The sequence below is a fragment of the Neoarius graeffei genome, chromosome 15, assembly GCF_027579695.1.
Source record: "Neoarius graeffei isolate fNeoGra1 chromosome 15, fNeoGra1.pri, whole genome shotgun sequence".
Classification (NCBI taxonomy): domain Eukaryota; kingdom Metazoa; phylum Chordata; class Actinopteri; order Siluriformes; family Ariidae; genus Neoarius; species Neoarius graeffei.
The window spans coordinates 16,495,164-16,514,018 of record NC_083583.1 but is presented as its reverse complement, the minus strand read 5'-3'; the positions used below and the strand labels follow the sequence as shown (position 1 = coordinate 16,514,018).

Genomic DNA, 18,855 nt, shown 5'->3' with positions numbered 1-18,855 from the left:
GGGCTCAAACCCAGAACCTTCTTGCTGTGAGGCGACAGCGCTAACCACTACACCACCGTGCCGCCCACTTATCTGTTCTGAGTCACATAAAATACTTTGTTTTGAAATAGATAAAATAAATCACAATCCCACCTTACCTTTGAATAGTTTTAGACCAAACTTTAAAGCATCTTTAGTGCTTTTAGGAAGAGCATTTTCTTTCGTAATTTGTAATTCCTCACTTGACAAGCGATTGGCCGCCATTTTGCCGAGTCGCTCGAGGTGATTATCGAGAAATAGTCGGAATTTCTCGACCAATCAGCGTGCACAATTTTCTATAAATCATCTGTATATTTATACCAAATCTGATTATTATTCAGCTTAGATTATTTGAATAATCTTGGCCATACAAGTCTTTGTGAATGAACTGTTACTATAGCAACAATAGCTTATTAGCATAAGTGCGTTAATATAAACATCAGATACCCCTTTTCCATCAAATCAGTTCCAGGGCTGGTTCGGGGCCAGTGCTGGTGCTGGTTCACAACTCGTTCAACTTGCGAGCCAGCTGAGAACCAGCTTGCTTTTCCATCGCTCGCGGTGCTAAGAGAAGACACGTCATTATGTCGCTGTATGTGTCAGTTACATCGTTGTATACGTCATTATATTGCTGTTTACGTCAGTTACGTCGCTACGTTTGCATAAACCTTGGCGCGAATATCAAAGCAAAAACAACGCGGAAGAAGCAGCAGCAACAACAACAATAATAAATGACTTTGCGTTTGTACAGCTGCTGCTTCTCGTCGCTTAAAAATGGCGATCTTTCACGGTCTTGCTATTGTTGTTGGTCTTAACAACCCCGCCCCCCCTGCTGATGTAAGCGGTTCTTTCCTCTGGCCCAGCAGAGAGTTGGTGCTAGCCTGGAACCGGTTTTTCTGGCCCCAGAACCAGTTCCTTGTCAGTGGAAACAGAAAACCCGGTTCCAAACTAAGCACTGGCCCCGAACCAGCCCTGGAACTGCTTTGGTGGAAAAGGGGCAATAATCGAGAATTCAACTGACATATTTTGACTTTCAATCAACTACTTATTACAAAGCATGACAATAGAGAGTCATGATAATCAGAAATGTGTATTATGATGTAATTTATCAGCATTACGATGTTATATAGTCATATCTCCATTTCCAAGCTGTTGCTAGCAGAAGCCAGAGAGCTCATGCTTGTGTCTCTGGTGTACACTGTGCTGATGGCAGGACATTGGGCGTGGAACAAAAGCCCGTTTGTTTTTGACATGCCTAAAATGGGACTCAAAGGCCACTGAGCTTTCGAGAGAAGGGTATACCGAGTGGTTCCAGAGGCCAAACACTGAGCTCTTTGACATTTGTGGCTGCTCCATGGATAACAAGTAGATACGAAAAAATGGTGGGTATGGAGAATACAGTAGCAAACTCTGCAATTTGTCTTCGAGTTGCACAACAAATGAATCAAAGTCACTCCATAGAATACACATCGAATACTTTAGGGGAAGAGCAGCTCGGGTTGGGCAATACGATATTATTATACATACAGGACACTTTTTCGATGGAATAAAAACATGTGTTCTATTCCCTTCTAGTGGGTTTCATTCATTTGGTTCGATAGCGTGCAATATTATCATATCACTTATCCTACAGTACGTGCATTACGTCACTCTACCCAATGGAGAATGAGCGTTGAATATGGTTTACGATATTGCATGGTTGTCAAGACAACATGACGTCACAGATCGGAGATGTAAACCTTCCGCGCTAGCAAGCGGCTGTGACAATTTGCAAACAAACATGGCCGCCAGGTTTGCTTCATTAAGTACGGAAGATATTGAGAGAATTTTGAAAGAGAAAGATGCATCAAATATCCAAAAGGACTGTACATGTATAATAAAAATAATAATAATAATATTGGCTGGCTTTTTTTCATGGTCTATCAGATATATGCCATTCAGCTACTCATCTCCGACTCGTTCAGTATCATGCTAGCTGAATGGAATATATCTGATATACCACGAAATAAAGCCAGCCAATATTATTTAAATATTGATCCATGTTGTTTTCTGAGATGGCAAACTGAATGAAAGCAGCAGATTTGATGATGTTTGGATTTTGATCTTTAAAATTATGAGTTTTTGTTGATATTTTCCCTCCTTTTCAATGTTAAAATAAGTCAAAGTGGGCATGTTTGTCATTTTAATGGTGTTGGGCGTGGTACTTATAAAATGAAACACTGGCGTAATTTAGAACAATGATAAAATCTAGTATTCTCAAAATAACTATTATTACCAGCATACGTAATGTCGACACGCGTATATTGAAGGTTTTACAACGGCTTCGAACACGGCTCAGCCAATCAGCTTTTAGAACCCCAAAAAAACTTTTATAAAACCTATTTGTGAAGACGTTAAATAAATAACGAGACCGTCAGTGACGGTGTGGCTCACTCCGGCCCCGTCTCGTCCAGAAGGAATGATCTAAAGTGGGCCACCTTGCGCAATAAATGTTGCAAGCTACGGTATATACTCTATACACAAGCTATATACACCCTAGGAATACCTACTTATTTGCTGTAACGAATCCAAAACGGCAAGGAATTGACCGAGAAGAAGCGATTTTTGGTGAACTGCTCATTAAGGCTTAGTCAGTCCATAACCTCATTAACAATTGTAATTAAGCAAATCTGGGTAGAAGTTATATGTACCCTAGGTGCCCCTACATCCATACCAGAAAGAATCAGTGAAGAATTGAGGCAGAAGAAGCGATGTGTGTGGAAACTGCTTGTTGGGGCTTAATTACGCCATATCTTCATTATTAGTTGCAATTATGCAAATTTGAGTAGAAGCTATATGCACCCCAGGCAGACCTACCTTCCTGCCAAAAAGAATAAAAATCGGTGAAGAAGAGCAGGAGAAGAAGCAATTTTCATGAAATGTGGACGACGCCGGACAACACATGATGGGATCGCCTGTTGGCCGGATGAACTAATAACTGAACTTTTTTTTTTTATTGCAACACCATTGTTTGCTGGCAGTTTGTTAGTAAACCTAAAATATTCTGATACATATCATATAGTCCAGAAATGTCTTCAGTTCTCATGATATTTTTTGTCCCATCACCCACCCAATAAGCAGCTATGATCATCTTGAATTAAGCAAAAAAATGTCCCACAGGTTATTGTTTCACTTTGATCAGATGATCTTCATCTCCGTTTAGCAGAACATCATCTGTTTCCTGTTAATCAACTTGGATCTGAATGCTTTAAGCTCTCCACTGAATAATCCCAATCAGCTCCACACCCTTTCTATTACTGGACAAATGGTAATGTGAGCTCGAACCGAAAACTAGGGTTGACTATCGTTTGAATTTTATCGATTCTGATTCTGCTTTTCGACTCCAAAATGGTTAAGAGATCAGATGCTTAGATCATAAAATTATCTAAGCGTTAACTGAACATTCTCACTGTTGTGACGTTAGCCATGCATGCTAGCCTGTATGTAAACGAATCGATACGCTGTAATGTTGATGCGTGACATAGTTACATAGACAGGTCCTTGCAAATAGCTACATAGCCAAAGTTCTTATAGAAATGTAACCTTTGTTTGCAAAAATAAAGGGTTATCATGTTTGGGAACTGATAATCAAAAAATCCTTCCCACGCCATGTGGCGCAAAGGGCGTCATCGATCTCAGTTTCCGTAGCCCTCGGCCTCTCGCCTATTATATAGCTAGGGTTACAGCGGGGGGCTAGTCCTCTTGTAACCGCAAAAGTTTGACTCCCCACTCGCATCTGTATTGCAGCGTGCCTTGCCAGACGGCAGTAGGTACCATTTTTATGATGGTCTTTGGTATGACCCGACCGTGAGTAGAACTCGCGATCTCCCGATCGAGAGGCGGACACGCTACCCACTAGGCCAACTCGTGGTTAGGGAACTGATAAGCAGAACTGAAATTAACTGATTTATTATTATATTATTACTACTACAGGTACCCAGTACTTGGCATTTTTGGATTTGGTTCTAATTTGGGACAGAGTTTCGATTCCCAAACCTTTTCAAACCTAATGGAAAACTGGTAGCTGCTATAATTGTATGTACTGCAGGGTTTCCCCTAAAGCATCATAGCCTAGCTAGCATGCTATGCTTAATTTATTGACCGATACGCTTAGTGACATGCCGCTACCCATTAAACTGCCGCCGTGACGCTTACAATTCAGGCCTACCAGGGATCGCGTTAACGCAGAAATCGTGCATTTTTATGCACAAAAATGCATGTTCAGAATTTTAATGCGTCCCAGGATGCACGGCTCCTACTTGAACTGTTCCCGATTGCGTTGGCAAATCTGTTAGATTATGTTGTTCCACAAACAAAGCAAAATGAAAAGGTCACAGCATCATGGTCGCATTTACGTGACATCATCACAAATGCATATATCTGGATATGGGCTTTGGACATATTTTATTACAGTACACTGCTTGTGAGATGCAAGTGGGTACTGTATTTGGGGTTTTTTTTCTGTTTTTATGGTGGGAATTCAGTAAAATATAGCCTTTTCCCCAACCTGTACTGGTAAAAATCAGCTCGAGATGTCACCAGAAGCCATGAAATTAACCCTTATATTTGGACCCCCCTAGTTTACGCTCTTTGCACCTCACTGCGCTGGGGGGGCGCACTACTCTTTCTGGGGTTTTTTAGGGCAGGGCTTTTCAAAGTGTGGGGCGCGCCTCCCCTAGGGGGCGCCAGAGTTCTTCGGGGGGCACAACATGAGGAAAAATAAACCAGAATAAGTTACAATTGTGGACATTTAGCAAACTTCAGCTAGCCTTTACCACAGACAAAATGGATCGATTTTTAGTACCTAAAGCTACAGTGAGTGAGGAGACAGAGTCTGGGCCAAGCAACAAAAGAAGGAAGTATGACCACGATTATTTAAAGTTTGGATTTTCATGGACTGGATCTGAAGATGCTCCACTGCCACAGTGTGTTGTCCGCCAAGAGGTGCTAGCTAACGATGCTACGAGATGTTTAAAATGTGTAAAACAAGTGGAGGAGTTTAAGTATCTCGGGATCTTGTTCACGAGTGAGGGAAGGATGGAGCGCGAGATCGACAGGCGGATTGGTGCAGCCTCCGCAGTGATGTGGTCGCTTTACCGGTCCATCGTGGTGAAGAAGGAGCTGAGCCAAAAGGCGAAGCTCTCAATTTACCAGTCGATCTACGTTCCGACTCTCACCTATGGTCATGAGCTTTGGGTAATGACCGAAAGAACAAGATCGCGGATACAAGCGGCCAAAATGAGTTTCCTTCGTAGGGTGGCTGGGCGCTCCCTTAGAGATAGGGTGAGACGCACAGTCACTCGGGAGGAGCTCGGAGTAGAGCCGCTGCTCCTCCACATCGAGAGGAATCAGCTGAGATGGCTCGGGCATCTTTTTCGGATGCCTCCTGGATGCCTCCCTGGGGAGGTGTTCCAGGCATGTCCCCCCGGGAGGAGGCCCCGGGGAAGACCCAGGACACGCTGGAGGGACTATGTCTCTCGGCTGGCCTGGGAATGCCTCGGTGTTCTTCCCAAGGAGCTGGCCGAGGTGTCTGGGGAAAGGGAAGTTTGGGCTTCCCTGCTTAGACTGCTGCCTCCGCGACCCGGTCCCGGATAAAGCGGAAGACGACGAGACGAGACAAGATGGTTTTTAAAAAAAAAAAAAAAAGCACAGATGTTTTAAATGTGTAAAAAAAAAGATGTTTTCAAAAAGTGCAGATGTTTAAAATGTGCAAAAGAAAAAAAAATTGTGTACAACACCCTTTTTTTTTTTTAAATACGAATGGAACATCAAGTATAGCAACAACAAAAATTGTAAGGGGGGGGCGCTGTTGTTTATTTGCGCTCTGGGGGGGGCTGACTCTCCCACACTTTGAAAACCCTTGTTTTAGGGGAAACCCTGGACTGTATAACAACGACCTAATGTAGATAACCAACAAGCTTATGGGCTGAAGGAAGAAGTTTACACCATAATCTATATTAGGAGAAGAAATTCTGAAGAATTTCACCAAAGTTGCTCTTCCAGGAAACAACTAAGTGTACATGGAAAACATCAACCGGAACAACAGTAGCAAGAAACGCCTATAAAAGACAAGAACTCGAGCAGGTACAGTCCAAGGGCAGGGTTTGCTTTACCTTGAAAGGTTACACTAGAAAAAAAAAAAAATAGTGTCCAGAATAAACCTGTACTTTATTCGTTAATGCTGAGGAATTTCAGATCACCACTTTCATTTCACACACACACACACACACACGCTAGTAATATGGAATTTGCTATAAAGTGGAATTGAATTTAGCGCTTTTGAATTTTCCAGGAAGAAAAATAGGACAAGATGATGATCGAAAATAACATCCACTCAGTGTGTGCTTCAACATAATTTTCTGATGTACATAGTTCGTTTTTTTTTTTTTCAGTAAATGTTGGAGGTGTTGTGTTTGCTGCGTTAAAAGGAGCCAAATACAAGCTAAAACAGCAGAGTGGAATTTCCTGTTACTCCATTCAACCTGCTATTCTTGAATGCATCTCTCATTAAGAAAGAATTGTACTTGAACTTGACCTACTTCACAGGTCTCAGAAAAATCACCAGGTGCCATCCATGTTATAACACCACAGAATCTTGGGAGTTTGAATCAAGTTTCCTTCAATAATGTCCAAATAGAAAACGCCACCAATATCAAACACATCTGTGGTTTACTATTACTGGCACCCCTGCGTTTAATACTTTCTACAATCTCCCTTTGACAGCAAAACAGCACCGAGTCTCTCCTGTAACATTTTATAAGGTTGGAGATACAGAGCAGGGCATCAGAGACCGTTCCTCTTTATACAACCTCTCCAGATCGTCCAGCGTCCAAGGCCCTCTCGTCTTCAGCTTTTCAATAGGGTTCAGGTCAGGGGACACATGCCCCTTTTCCACCAAAGCAGTTCCAGGGCTGGTTCGGGGCCAGTGCTTAGTTTGGAACCGGGTTTTCTGTTTCCACTGACAAAGAACTGGCTCTGGGGCCAGAAAAACCGGTTCCAGGCTAGCGCCAACTCTCTGCTGGGCCAGAGGAAAGAACCGCTTACGTCAGCGGGGGGACGGAGTTGTTAAGACCAACAACAATAACAAGACCGTGAAAGATCGCCATTTTTAAGCGATGAGAAGCAGCAGCTGTACAAACGTGAAGTCATCCATTATTATTATTTTTTAAAGATTTTTTTGGGCTTTTTTTCACCTTTTTTTTATTGGATAGGACAGTGTAGAGACAGGAAATGAGCAGGAGAGAGAGACGGGGAGGGATTGGGAAATGACCTCGGGCCAGAATCAAACCTGGGTCCCCGGATTTATAGTATGGCACCTTATCCACCTGAGCCACGACACCCCCTATTATTATTGTTGTTGCTGCTGCTTCTTCCATGTTGTTTTTGCTTCGATATTCGCACCAAGGTTTATGCAAACGTAGCGACGTAACTGATGTATACAGCGACGTAACTGACATGTCTCCCCTTAGCACCGTGAGCTATGGAAAAGCAAACTGGTTCTCAGCTGGCTCGCAAGTTGAACGAGTTGTGAACCAGCACCAGCCCCAAACCTAGCCTGGGCCTGCCCATCCTAAGTGTGACGCAACACGAGGGCCTGTTGCGAGCTTAGTCTGGCAAGGCAAGCTATCTCCAGCTCTTCCAAGCTCCCGAAAAATCGGGAGCCAATCAACTTTGAGCATCTCCAACGGCCCTGGGTAGAGGCGTGTTCAAGGCAGTGACATAGTAGAACTGCGACCGGAAACCATAGACTGTTTACAGAATCTATGCTGGAAGCGCTTCATTCACTAGAAACATTACGAACATGGAGCAGTGGCAAGCCTTTGACACAGCGGTAGATGCTGTATTGAAAGCATTCAACAGGAAGTTCTCATTGAAAGTGGAGCAAAGAGCAGCCCTGGAGGTATTTATCTTCTTCCTGTTACTCAAGCAGTTTCTGTCACGTCACATACATCAGAGGAAAGAGTGATGTGATTGGTTTAAGCTTCGTCACAGCCTTTTCTGGCTTCGACCAGTAGCAAACGGAGGCATTTCAGGGAGGCGGGTCAACCATGCGCTTTGGGAAACGGTTGGACTTAATATCTTTGCCAGACCAAATGCTCGCAGAGCTTTGAAGTCACGTTAGCCAGACTACCCCAAACCAGCCCTGGAACTGATTTGGTGGAAAAGGGGTAACAGATGGCCAGGGCAGAAGCTTGATTCTGTGCTCAGTGAACCATTTGTGTGTTCAATTGGACATTGGATCATCGTCCTGCTGGAAGATCCAATGACGAACCAGTTTTAGTTTCCTGGCAGAGGCAGCTAGATTCTGATTTAAAATGTCCTGGTATTTCATGGAGTCCGTGATGCCATGGACCCTAACAAGGTTTCCAGGGCTTCTGGAGGAAAAACAGACCCAAAACATCACAGAATTTCCACCATATTTTACAGTTGGGATCGGGTTCTTTTCATTATAGCCATCCTTCTTTTTACAACAAACCCACCTCGAGTGTTTATTGCCACAAAACCTCCATTTTAGTTTCATCAGACCAGAGAACATGGTTCCAGTCAAAGTTTTAGTAGCGTTTTGGAAACTTCAGGTGATTACATTTGTGCTTAACTGAGAAAAAAAAAAGCCTTTTCTCTCCTGGCAGATCTTCCAAATAATCTGTTGGCATGAAGGTGGAATCTGATTTTGGTTTTGGAGACTTGGAAAGTCTAAGATTTTACTTTTTCTTGTAATTCACCAACACTGATCCTTGGGGGATTTTTTTTTGCCTCTCTTACCCTCCTCCTCACTGTACATGGGGGCAAAATAAACTTGGCTCCTCTTCCAGGCAAGTTTGTAACAGTTCTATTTGATGTCCACTTTTTTTTTTTTAAAGATTATTGTTCTAACAGTAGAAACGGACATTTTCAGGCAAGTAGCCATTTTTAAAATCACCATTCCCTGACTTATGAAGGTCAACACACTTCTCCCTCATTTGGTTTGTGTTCTCTTATCTTTCCCATGTTGATGGATGACTAAGGGACCTTGGCCTCTGTGTCGCCTCATATTTGTTCCCCAGTTAATCAGGAAGTCATGCATTACAGTTTGAAAGTTCCTACACACTCCAATCAAGTCAAAAGTGTATAATTTAAATGGGAACCGTACTTCAGTTACATTACGTTCACTATTATTTCCAGGGGTGCCAATAATAGTGACGTGTTTTTGTTGAAAATATATTTCTTGATGTGGGATTTGGTTCTCTCTGAATATATGATTTCAATTAAAGGTTGGATTTCTCATTTTTTCAGTGCGAGATGAAGCGACTTCACCAAAAGGTGGATTTTTTTTTCTAAACACAACTGTACAAGGGGTGTCAATAATTGTGGAGAACACTGTACATGACTAAATGTTTGATTTGGGTCCTATGAAACTGGAGTATCCAGTTTCAGTGGCACTTTTGAAAATTTCAGTTAACGTGTTTCACCTCAGAAGGTTTGAATTACTTGGGCGGTTGTTACGGCTTTCTTTGTAACATGTTTTGAAAAGAACCTGTTTCCGTGGAAGGTGAGTTTTAAACAAATTATTCTGAGACAGGCGAACAACGACGACGCTTGGATCCTAAGTAGTGACTAAAAACCTGACAAGGAGTGCTGTTATCGGAAAATAATCCACCCTGAAGTTGATTGTCCTATAACAGCCCATCCTAAAGTGTTCGATGCCACTTAAACCACAACCATGACAACGACTGCAATTTTTTAAAAATTAAAACACTATAAACTTTATCCGTTTATAGTTACGTTTAAGGTTGAACATCCATGAAACAAGTTCCTGTTCTCATTTATATTATAGCAAATCTAAAGTAGTCATTCCTTAAGTTCTGTTGAAGCTAATAGGACTCGGCTTGTTGGAAGTCGTCTGTCCTGAAGACTTTCCTATGGTGGAAAAACGCCAAGAGCATCTTTATCTTGGTGCATCTTAAGTCCTGACACTGGAAAACCCTTCCAGAAATAAACGTTTATACATGTATTCTTTGCTACATAACACCATGTGTTTGAGAATATATGGATTGAACAATCAATAAAACAACCATCAGTATCAAGAATTCAGCAGCACTATGGTATACACCAATCAGCAATAACATTATGACCACTGACAGGTGAAGTGAATAACATTGATTATCTCATTACAATAGCACCAGTCAAGGGATGGGATATATTAGGCAGCAAGAGAACAATCAGCTCTTGAAGTTGATGTGGTGGAAGCAGGAAAAATGGGCAAACGTAAGCATCTGAGCAACTTTGACAAGGGCCACCTTTCTGTTTTAGCCAGCATGAACTTTTTCACCAGTTTGTGCTACAGTAGCTCTTCTGTGGGATTGGACCATATGGGCTAGCCTTCGTGACCCATGTTAATCAATGAACCTTCGATACCCATGACCCTGTCGCCGGTTCACTGGCTGTCCTTCCTTGGATCACTTTTGGTAGCTACTAACCACTGCATGCCGGGAACACCCCCACAAGATATGCCATTTTGGAGATGCTCAGACCCAGTCATCTAACCATCACAATGTGGCCCTTGTCAAAAGGTCAAAGTCGCTCAGATCCTTAAGCTTGCCCATTTTTCCCGCTTCCAACACATTAACTTCAAGATTACAGATATACTGCTACCGAATATATCCCACCCCTTGACAGATGCCATTGTGATGAGATAATCAATGTTATTCACTTGACCTGTCAGTGGTTTTAATGTTCTTGCTGATCAGTGTAGAACTTATTCTCTACCCAGCAGTGTTTAGCAGCAGGTTTAGGGGTGTTCTTGCCTCAAACACTTGCCATATGTAAACCAATGACTGGAACTCTTTTGACTAACACTCATGACAGGCCTTCACCATGCCAAAAGATGACTGCCTGATTTATGCTTTTCTCATTTTCATACCCTGGTGAAACAGGAAGTGAATAATAGCCACTGAAGGATTTCAACAGTAGACACTTGTCACATTGGGCCTCGTTTATCAACCTGGGTACAAAGGGAATTATTCATAAATCATTTGTATGAGCATTTGAATAAGACATTTGGTATTCATGAGAATCCTGTAAATTTTGAAAAACGTTCGTATCCTACTCATGCTCCATATATACTTTTATATATGGCATATACTGTCAAAGTTCTAAATAGCTTATTTGGAGTCTTTATAAAAAAAAAAAACAAAACTTCATGTTAGTTCGTTAGGATACCCGATCATGTTTGACCACCAAAGTCCAGTTTATTTGACTAGTGAGGTCACCGTGTACTGCACTTGGGGATAGTTCAGTGTACTGTTCCCTGACCTGCTTTAAAAGGTGGACTCGGGCATGGTTCATCTGGACTCATGTACGGTACGTGTCTGGTGTGATCACCAGCCATGCTGAAGCATGGAACTGGAATGCTACGACGTGCACTTACTTGGGTTAATAATGGGTCAGGTTCTTACTTTATTAATGAACAGGTATTGTAGTCGGTGAGTAAAGCTATGAATTCCTTCAACATCAGCGTTTTATATTCTTGGAATTAGAGAACATTAAAAAGTAAAGAAAACAAGCCAACACAAACCCATAAATTAAGAAGAATAAAAGAAATGCTGCCATACAAAGAAAGGCTGGGATGGTTGATCTGTGCATAGCTACAGTGTCTTGAAAAAGTATTCATCCCCTTGGCGTTTGTCCTGTTTTGTCATATTATAAGCTGGAATTAAAAGGGATTTTGGGGGGGGTTAGCGAGCCTAGTAAACTAGACCCACCCGCCTAGCGGCCAAAAATATTTTTGCCTACGAGTGGGTCTAGCCTCGCACCATATCAACAAAACACCCCGGGCATCAAATCGTGCTCGCCAATCACAACGCAAGGTTTTTGTTTGGATTCTTTGTGCGGGCTTTTGCAGGAGTGATGACAAAGCTGCATGACGCTGGAGAAAGAACAACAGGAAAGATGGCTATGGCTAGTGAACAGCGCACGTTTGACTCGGCTTTGGAATCAGTTTTAGAAGAATTAGACTTGGACTTTTCGTTGAAACATGAACAGGAAGAGGCTCTCCGCTCATTCCTTTTCAAGAAGGACGTTTTCGCTGTTTTGCCGACCGGCTATGGCAAAAGTCTGATCTACCAGCTGGCTCCGCTCGTAGCCAAAAGGAAGTTTGTGCAGTACGAAGAATTAATAAACAGCTTTGAAACATTACTTTTTGTTGTTTCTTATTTTCCCGTTATTTTAAATTTAAGGGAAATTATTTCACCAAACACCACTAAATAAAAATAAAAACTCTCAAAAACAGTTTAAGCAAACCCTTGGAAAAAAAAAGTGTATGTTAAGTATGTGGTACAGACTCCAAACTTGTAGTCATTATCTCCAAACTTCTTAATATCTAGAACCTGTTTATTAATTAATATGCATTTTGAAAAATTATTTATTTCAAGGCCTCCCCCACTGCTTTCTGTCGCTCTGACTATGTCACAGTTGCGCTGATTGGTCAGAGCGTTGGCCTATATGCACAGAGACAGTTTGAAAGACAGCGGGTTGTTCCTACCCACCCTCTTCGGAAATGTCTACGACCGAGGCCAGACTAAATATTCACATTTAGTCTGGCTTGCCAGGCTAGGGGTTAGCACCATTTGATTTACACAACATGTCTACCACTTTAAAGGTGCAAATTTTTTTTTATTGTGACACAATAATTAAAATGAAAAAACAGAAATCTGGAGTGTGCATAGGTATTCACCCCCCCAGTCAATACTTTGTAAAGCCAGCTTTTGCTGCAAGTCTCTTGGGGTATGTCTCTATTAGCTTAGCATATCTAGCCACTGGGATCATTGCCCATTCCTCAAAGCAAAACTGCTCCAACTCAAAGATATGGCCCTTTTCCACTACCCTTTTTCAGCTCACTTCAGCTCACTTCAGCTCACTTCAGCCCGACACGGCTCGCGTTTCGACTACCAAAAACCAGCACGACTCAGCTCGTTTCAGCCCTGCTTAGCCCCTAAAACTCGCACCGTTTTGGAGTGGGGCTGAAGCGAGCCAAACCGTGCCGACTGAGGTTGGGGGCGTGAGCAGACACTCCCCTGTGCACTGATTGGTGAGGAGGCGTGTCCTCACATGCCCACACACGCCCCGCGAGCAGGCTGGGATCTGTAAACACCGCAAACCCGGAAGGAGAATAATTATGAATTACGAGAATTTCTGAAGCCTTATGCGCCTCACCTCATCTATACGCTCTTGCCAGTATCTGTTGGCGTTGTCGGTGACAACAAGCCACAGCACCAAGACCAGCAACACTAACGACTCCATGTCCTCCATGTTTATTGTTTACTATTCGGGTCGTGAGACTACCGCTGAAAAGCTCACTGAATCAGTGACATACAGAGCATCGTGGACGAGTTCGCGGAGCGCAAGGCTTGCCGTATGCCCTTCAAATAATGCGCGCAGTAGGCTATTGATGTTTTATTATGAGCCATGTACAGTATGTCGCCTAATGTTTTTTTGTTTCTGAGTTACATGTTCGTTTGAAGGACTTAATGTACAAAATAACATAGTTGCACCCCGTAGTGTTGAAATTGGTAAACACAGTGCATTCAGTGAGGTTTGCACCGCCCTCCTTTTATTTCTGACTCTTCCTGTCACCACTCTGAGCGCTCATTCGTATGCCCTTCAAATAATGTGCGCAGTATAGGCTATTGATGTTTTATTATGAGCCATGTACAGTATCCTAATGTTTTTTGTTTCTGAGTTACATGTTCGTTTGAAGGACTTGATGTACTAAATAACATAGTTGCACCCGGTAGTGTTGAAATTGGTAAACACCGCAGTTGCGGACATTTTGTAGCCTAAAATGATGTTATGATAAGCTTTAATAAAGGGCCCGGTCATTTGCCCCGCCCCCGGCCCGGCTCTGACTTGTTCCGCCACTGTCACTGATGTCACTGTTTGCGCTGCTTAACGACATCACGTGACGTCCACCCACTTTCGCTAACTCCACCCAATGTGTCCACCCACTTCCAGCCAGCACGGTTCAGCGCGGTTGTAGTCGAAATGCAACTCCAACAGCCCCGCTCGGCTCGACTCAGCTCGACTTGGCACGGCACGGCTCAGCCGCGTTTGTAGTGGAAAAGCGGCATTAGATGGGTTGCGTTGGCCACAGATTCTCAATTGGATTGAGGTCTGGGCTTTGATTAGGCCATTCCAAGACATTTAAATGTTTCCCTTTAAACCACTCCAGCGTAGCTTTAGCAGTATGTTTAGGGTCATTGTCCTGCTGGAACGTGAACCTTCATCCCAGTCTCAAACCTCTGGCCGACTCAGACAGGTTTTCCTCCAGAATTGCCCTGTATTTTGCGCCATCTATCTTTCTTTCAATCCTGACCAGCTTTCCTGTCCCTGCAGATGAAAAATATCCCCACAGCTTGATGCTGCCACCACCATGCTTCACTGTAGGAATGGTGTTCTCAGGGTGTTGGGTTTGCACCACACATGGCATTTCCCATGATGGCCAAAAAATTCAAACTTAGTCTCATCTGAACACAGAATTTTCTTCCATGTGTTTGGGGAATCTGCCACATGCTGTTGGGCAAACTCCAAACGGGTTTTCTTATTTTTTTCTTTAAGCAATGGCTTTTTTCTGGACACTTCCATAAAGCCCCGCTCTGTGGAGAGTATGGCTTGAAGTGGTCCTATGGACAGAGACTCCCATATCTATTGTGGATCTTTGCAGCTCCACAGGCATGTAAGGGAGTCAAAATAACTTCCATTTCAATCCGCATCATTCGTCTCAAGACAAAATAAGGTTCACTTCTGTTTTTCGGGCTTTACCCTGATTTCGTGCTCCCAGCTTTCTGTGCACTTGAACTTTTATGGGGTTTTGTGGGAATCATCTACTTAATTAACAGTAGGAGATATTGTATCTTATTTATTTTTATACCATGCCAGACAAATAAGACTACAATAGTGCTGCACAATGGGTATATCCAGTGACTGTTTAAAAAAAATAAAAAAAATATCATGGACCCCACAACATTAGTAAAAAGTGAAACCACAGGTCTAGTGCCCCTGCTGGCGGGCTGCAGTATAATACTTAGCACCACCCATCCCCATTTGCGTCAGAGTATTTTCTAAATCACTCCCCCCTCTAAACAGTTTTTCCATCTAGTGCCTAATTCGAACAGTTAGTTTTCCTTAAGCTGATATCTGCACAATTTTTTTTATTTTCTGCTAGCAATTAGTTTTTAAAAACATTATTTAAATAATACTGGCTGGCTTTTTTTTCATAGTATATCATATATTCCCTTCAGCTAGCATGATATTGAACTTGTTTTCAACTTGTTCAATATCATGCTAGCTGAATGGAATATATCTGATATACCATGAAAAAACACCAGCCATTATTATTATACTGTACATACACACTCTTTTCCAGTTTTTCAATGTCCATTGGTATGTTTTTCTCTTGTAAACAGGCATGAAGAATATCTAATGAAATTTCAGTAGCCTTTCGGGTGTTCAACACGTCTGTCTCTTTCCCCGCGAACAAAGAAATGCTTTGTGCATGCGCAGCAGAAAACTCTCATCAAATATACGCATCAGCTCCGGCATGTGGCGTCATGTTGTCTTGACAACCGAGCAATATCAAACCATATTCAGCGCTCATTCTCCATTGGGTAGAGTGACACTGTAATACATGCAGGATAAGCGATATGCTAACAATATTGCATGCTATCAAACCAAATGAATGAAACCTGCTAGAAGGGAATAGAACACGTTTTTCATCTCATCTCATCTCATTATCTCTAACCTCTTTATCCTGTTCTACAAGGTCGCAGGCAAGCTGGAGCCTATCCCAGCTGACTACGGGCAAAAGGCGGGGTACACCCTGGACAAGTCGCCAGGTCATCACAGGGCTGACACATAGACACAGACAACCACTCACACTCACATTCACACCTACGGTCAATTTAGAGTCACCAGTTAACCTAACCTGCATTTGGACTGTGGGGGAAACCGGAGCACCCGGAGGAAACCCACACGGACACGGGGAGAACATGCAAACTCCACACAGAAAGGCCCTCACCGGCCACGGGGCTCGAACCCGGACCTTCTTGCTGTGAGGCGACATCGCTAACCACTACACCACCGTGCCGCCCACACATGTTTTTATTCTATCAAAAAAGTGTCCTGTATGTAGAATAATCTACTATATCGTAAGAAGACACGGGTACACTCAGGAATTTAGTGACTGACAACCTTGGTGATGAGCTGGATCTTGGTATTGAGAGAAGGGGGCAGGTCTACTGAATGAGTTAGGTTCTAGGTACACCTATGCTTTGTATAAAACACCTCAATAATAATAATAATAATAATAATAAAAAAAAGGCCCAAACTGATTGAAATTTCAAAACGGGTTAAAAGAAGAAAAAAAAGCGTACCATGCAAACGATTTAACCTGATTAAATGAATTAATTTCAAATGTTAAAATACATGGACATGTAAATATAGGTTTTGATTCTCGTCTCTACTGACAGAGGTTCAGACTCTGGCTCCAACATGGTGGAGGAATTTTGGCTTCGTTTCTATAGAACAGTAGGGGATGGATGGATGGATGGAGCCTCACTGTCCAGTACGTGTGTGGTTGTTTGTTTTTTAAATATATATCATGAGGTAGATCATATTAGGAAGAATGCATTGCTTCACATTACCTCAGCACCCATGTTTGCACACACAGATACATCATCTCAACAAAATTATTAAAAAGTTGCATGCACTGTGATTCAGCAAAAACACCCAATTCTACACATCTGGACCGGCTAGGATTGTAAAGACACCATTTAGTGATTTAGGTAGAAAGATTTGCACATTGCAGCTTTCAGACTCGGTATATTGCACAAGCCTTTAAACGAGTTTATTATGCACGAGTGCTTATTGATGCAGCAGTGAATAAGGGTGAACATGTGCAGCCTGATTGACGTGATGAGGAATTCATAATGCAGAATAATACATGTCAGGAGATTTAAAAAAAACAAAAAACAAAACAGGACTGACTGACACTCTCTCTCTCTCTCTCTGTTTTCTTCATTCTGGTGCAAGCAGAAAAGTGCTGCGCCATTGAATTGAATTGAATTGAAGAGAAGAGAAATGAAGTGTGCATGAAACTGCGACATTGCAGAGGTGGTTATGAGGGAAAGCTGCAGTTCTCATCAATCAATCAATCAATCAATCAATCAATGATCTAAATGGCTGGGAGACCAAGATGAAGATACTGAAAATACTGAATATTAATTCAAACTGACTACTTACTTGGAAGGTCCCAGTCAGGGAAACGCTGAGCTCCAGATCAGATCAGATCAGATCAGATCAGATCAGATCAGATCAGGAAGGAAGGAAAGCCAACCGTGGATTGCTTTATTACAGTCTACAGGAAAGCAATGAATATTTTAAAAAAGAATAATAATCCGTTTCGATTAATCACAATCTGCAAAAGAAAGAAAAAGGGGAAAAAACCCCAGTGAGGATTCTAAGAGCGTTCAGGGGCCTTGCCTTTCTGCCATGGTAACAAAACTCAACTGGAAATGATGAGATCCAGGACACAGAATCATCCACACTGGGAAAACTCCACTCCACTCCACTCCACTCCACTCGTGAGACTCTCTCTCTCTCACACACACACGTAGAGCAAAAGAAATAGTCAGTATAAAGCCTGATCGGACTTGCAGTCTTCTCCGCAGTCTCCTCTGATGTAATTAGACGACGTGGCTCAGCATTATCCCCATTGATCCAATTACACACACACACAGCTTTGTTTCTTTGTTTCTTTTTAATTGACGGCGGCGCTACATCTATCCAGAGAAGCGCATGCTCTGTTTTTCCTCTCCACTATCAACAAACTCGCAGTGAATCAGCAGGCAGACTCACAGATCTTACACAAACAAACACACAATACTGCTCATTAGCAACAGGCAACTCCACCATTAAAGTCTAACAGCGTCCTCTAGAGGTCAACTCAACACTGGGGGGGGGGCGGCACAACCGCACGCTGAGAATATTCGACTCAGCTCTTGAATCAGAGTCGACTCTTTCGGATCCCTAAACGCCTCAACGAAATGACACATCACGAGCACGCACTGGGATTGGGATGTGAGTCATGACTCGTGAGTCATGAGTGATGAGTCATTTAATTGATTCGATTCTTTCGTGTCGAACTTTTGAATCGTTTGATTCACTCAAGATTCATCTCATCTCATTATCTGTAGCCGCTTTATCCTGTTCTACAGGGTCGCAGGCAAGCTGGAGCCTATCCCAGCTGACTACGGGCGAAAGGCGGGGTACACCCTGGACAAGTCGCCAGGTCATCACAGGGCTGACACATAGACACAGACAACCATTCACACTCACACCTACGGTCAATTTAGAGTCACCAGTTAACCTAACCTGCATGTCTTTGGACTGTGGGGGAAACCGGAGCACCCGGAGGAAACCCACGCGGACACGGGGAGAACATGCAAACTCCGCACAGAAAGGCCCTCGCCGGCCACGGGGCTCGAACCCGGACCTTCTTGCTGTGAGGCGACAGCGCTAACCACTACACCACCGTGCCGCCACTCAAGATTCAAAGATTTTTATTGTCACTTCACTGTATATTCAGGACATATGCACTACCGTTCAAAAGTTTGGGGTCACCCAGACAATTTTGTGTTTTCCATGACACTTTTATTTGCCACCATAAGTTGTAAAATGAATAGAAAATATAGTCGAGACATTTTTCTGGCCATTTTGAGCATTTAATCGACCCCACAAATGTGATGCTCCAGAAACTCAATCTGC

At 42.8% G+C, this 18,855-nt stretch overlaps 1 protein-coding gene across 4 annotated transcripts in view; it reads right to left on the bottom strand.

Annotated features, from left to right (window-relative positions):
* The window catches only part of pacsin3 (protein kinase C and casein kinase substrate in neurons 3), a 96,353-nt gene extending 78,411 nt beyond the window's left edge, over nt 1-17,942 (bottom strand). Inside the window, exons 1-2 of one of the 4 annotated variants that reach the window (XM_060940924.1) lie at nt 17,599-17,941; nt 17,332-17,506 (exon numbers count right to left, since the gene is read on the bottom strand). The gene's annotated coding sequence lies outside the window, so the exon portion shown is untranslated. Of the gene's footprint in view, nt 1-17,331 lie in introns of all 4 variants that reach the window. The other 3 variants (XM_060940925.1, XM_060940927.1, XM_060940923.1) reach the window with 3 other exon arrangements.
* Between the last annotated feature and the right edge of the window lie 913 nt (nt 17,943-18,855).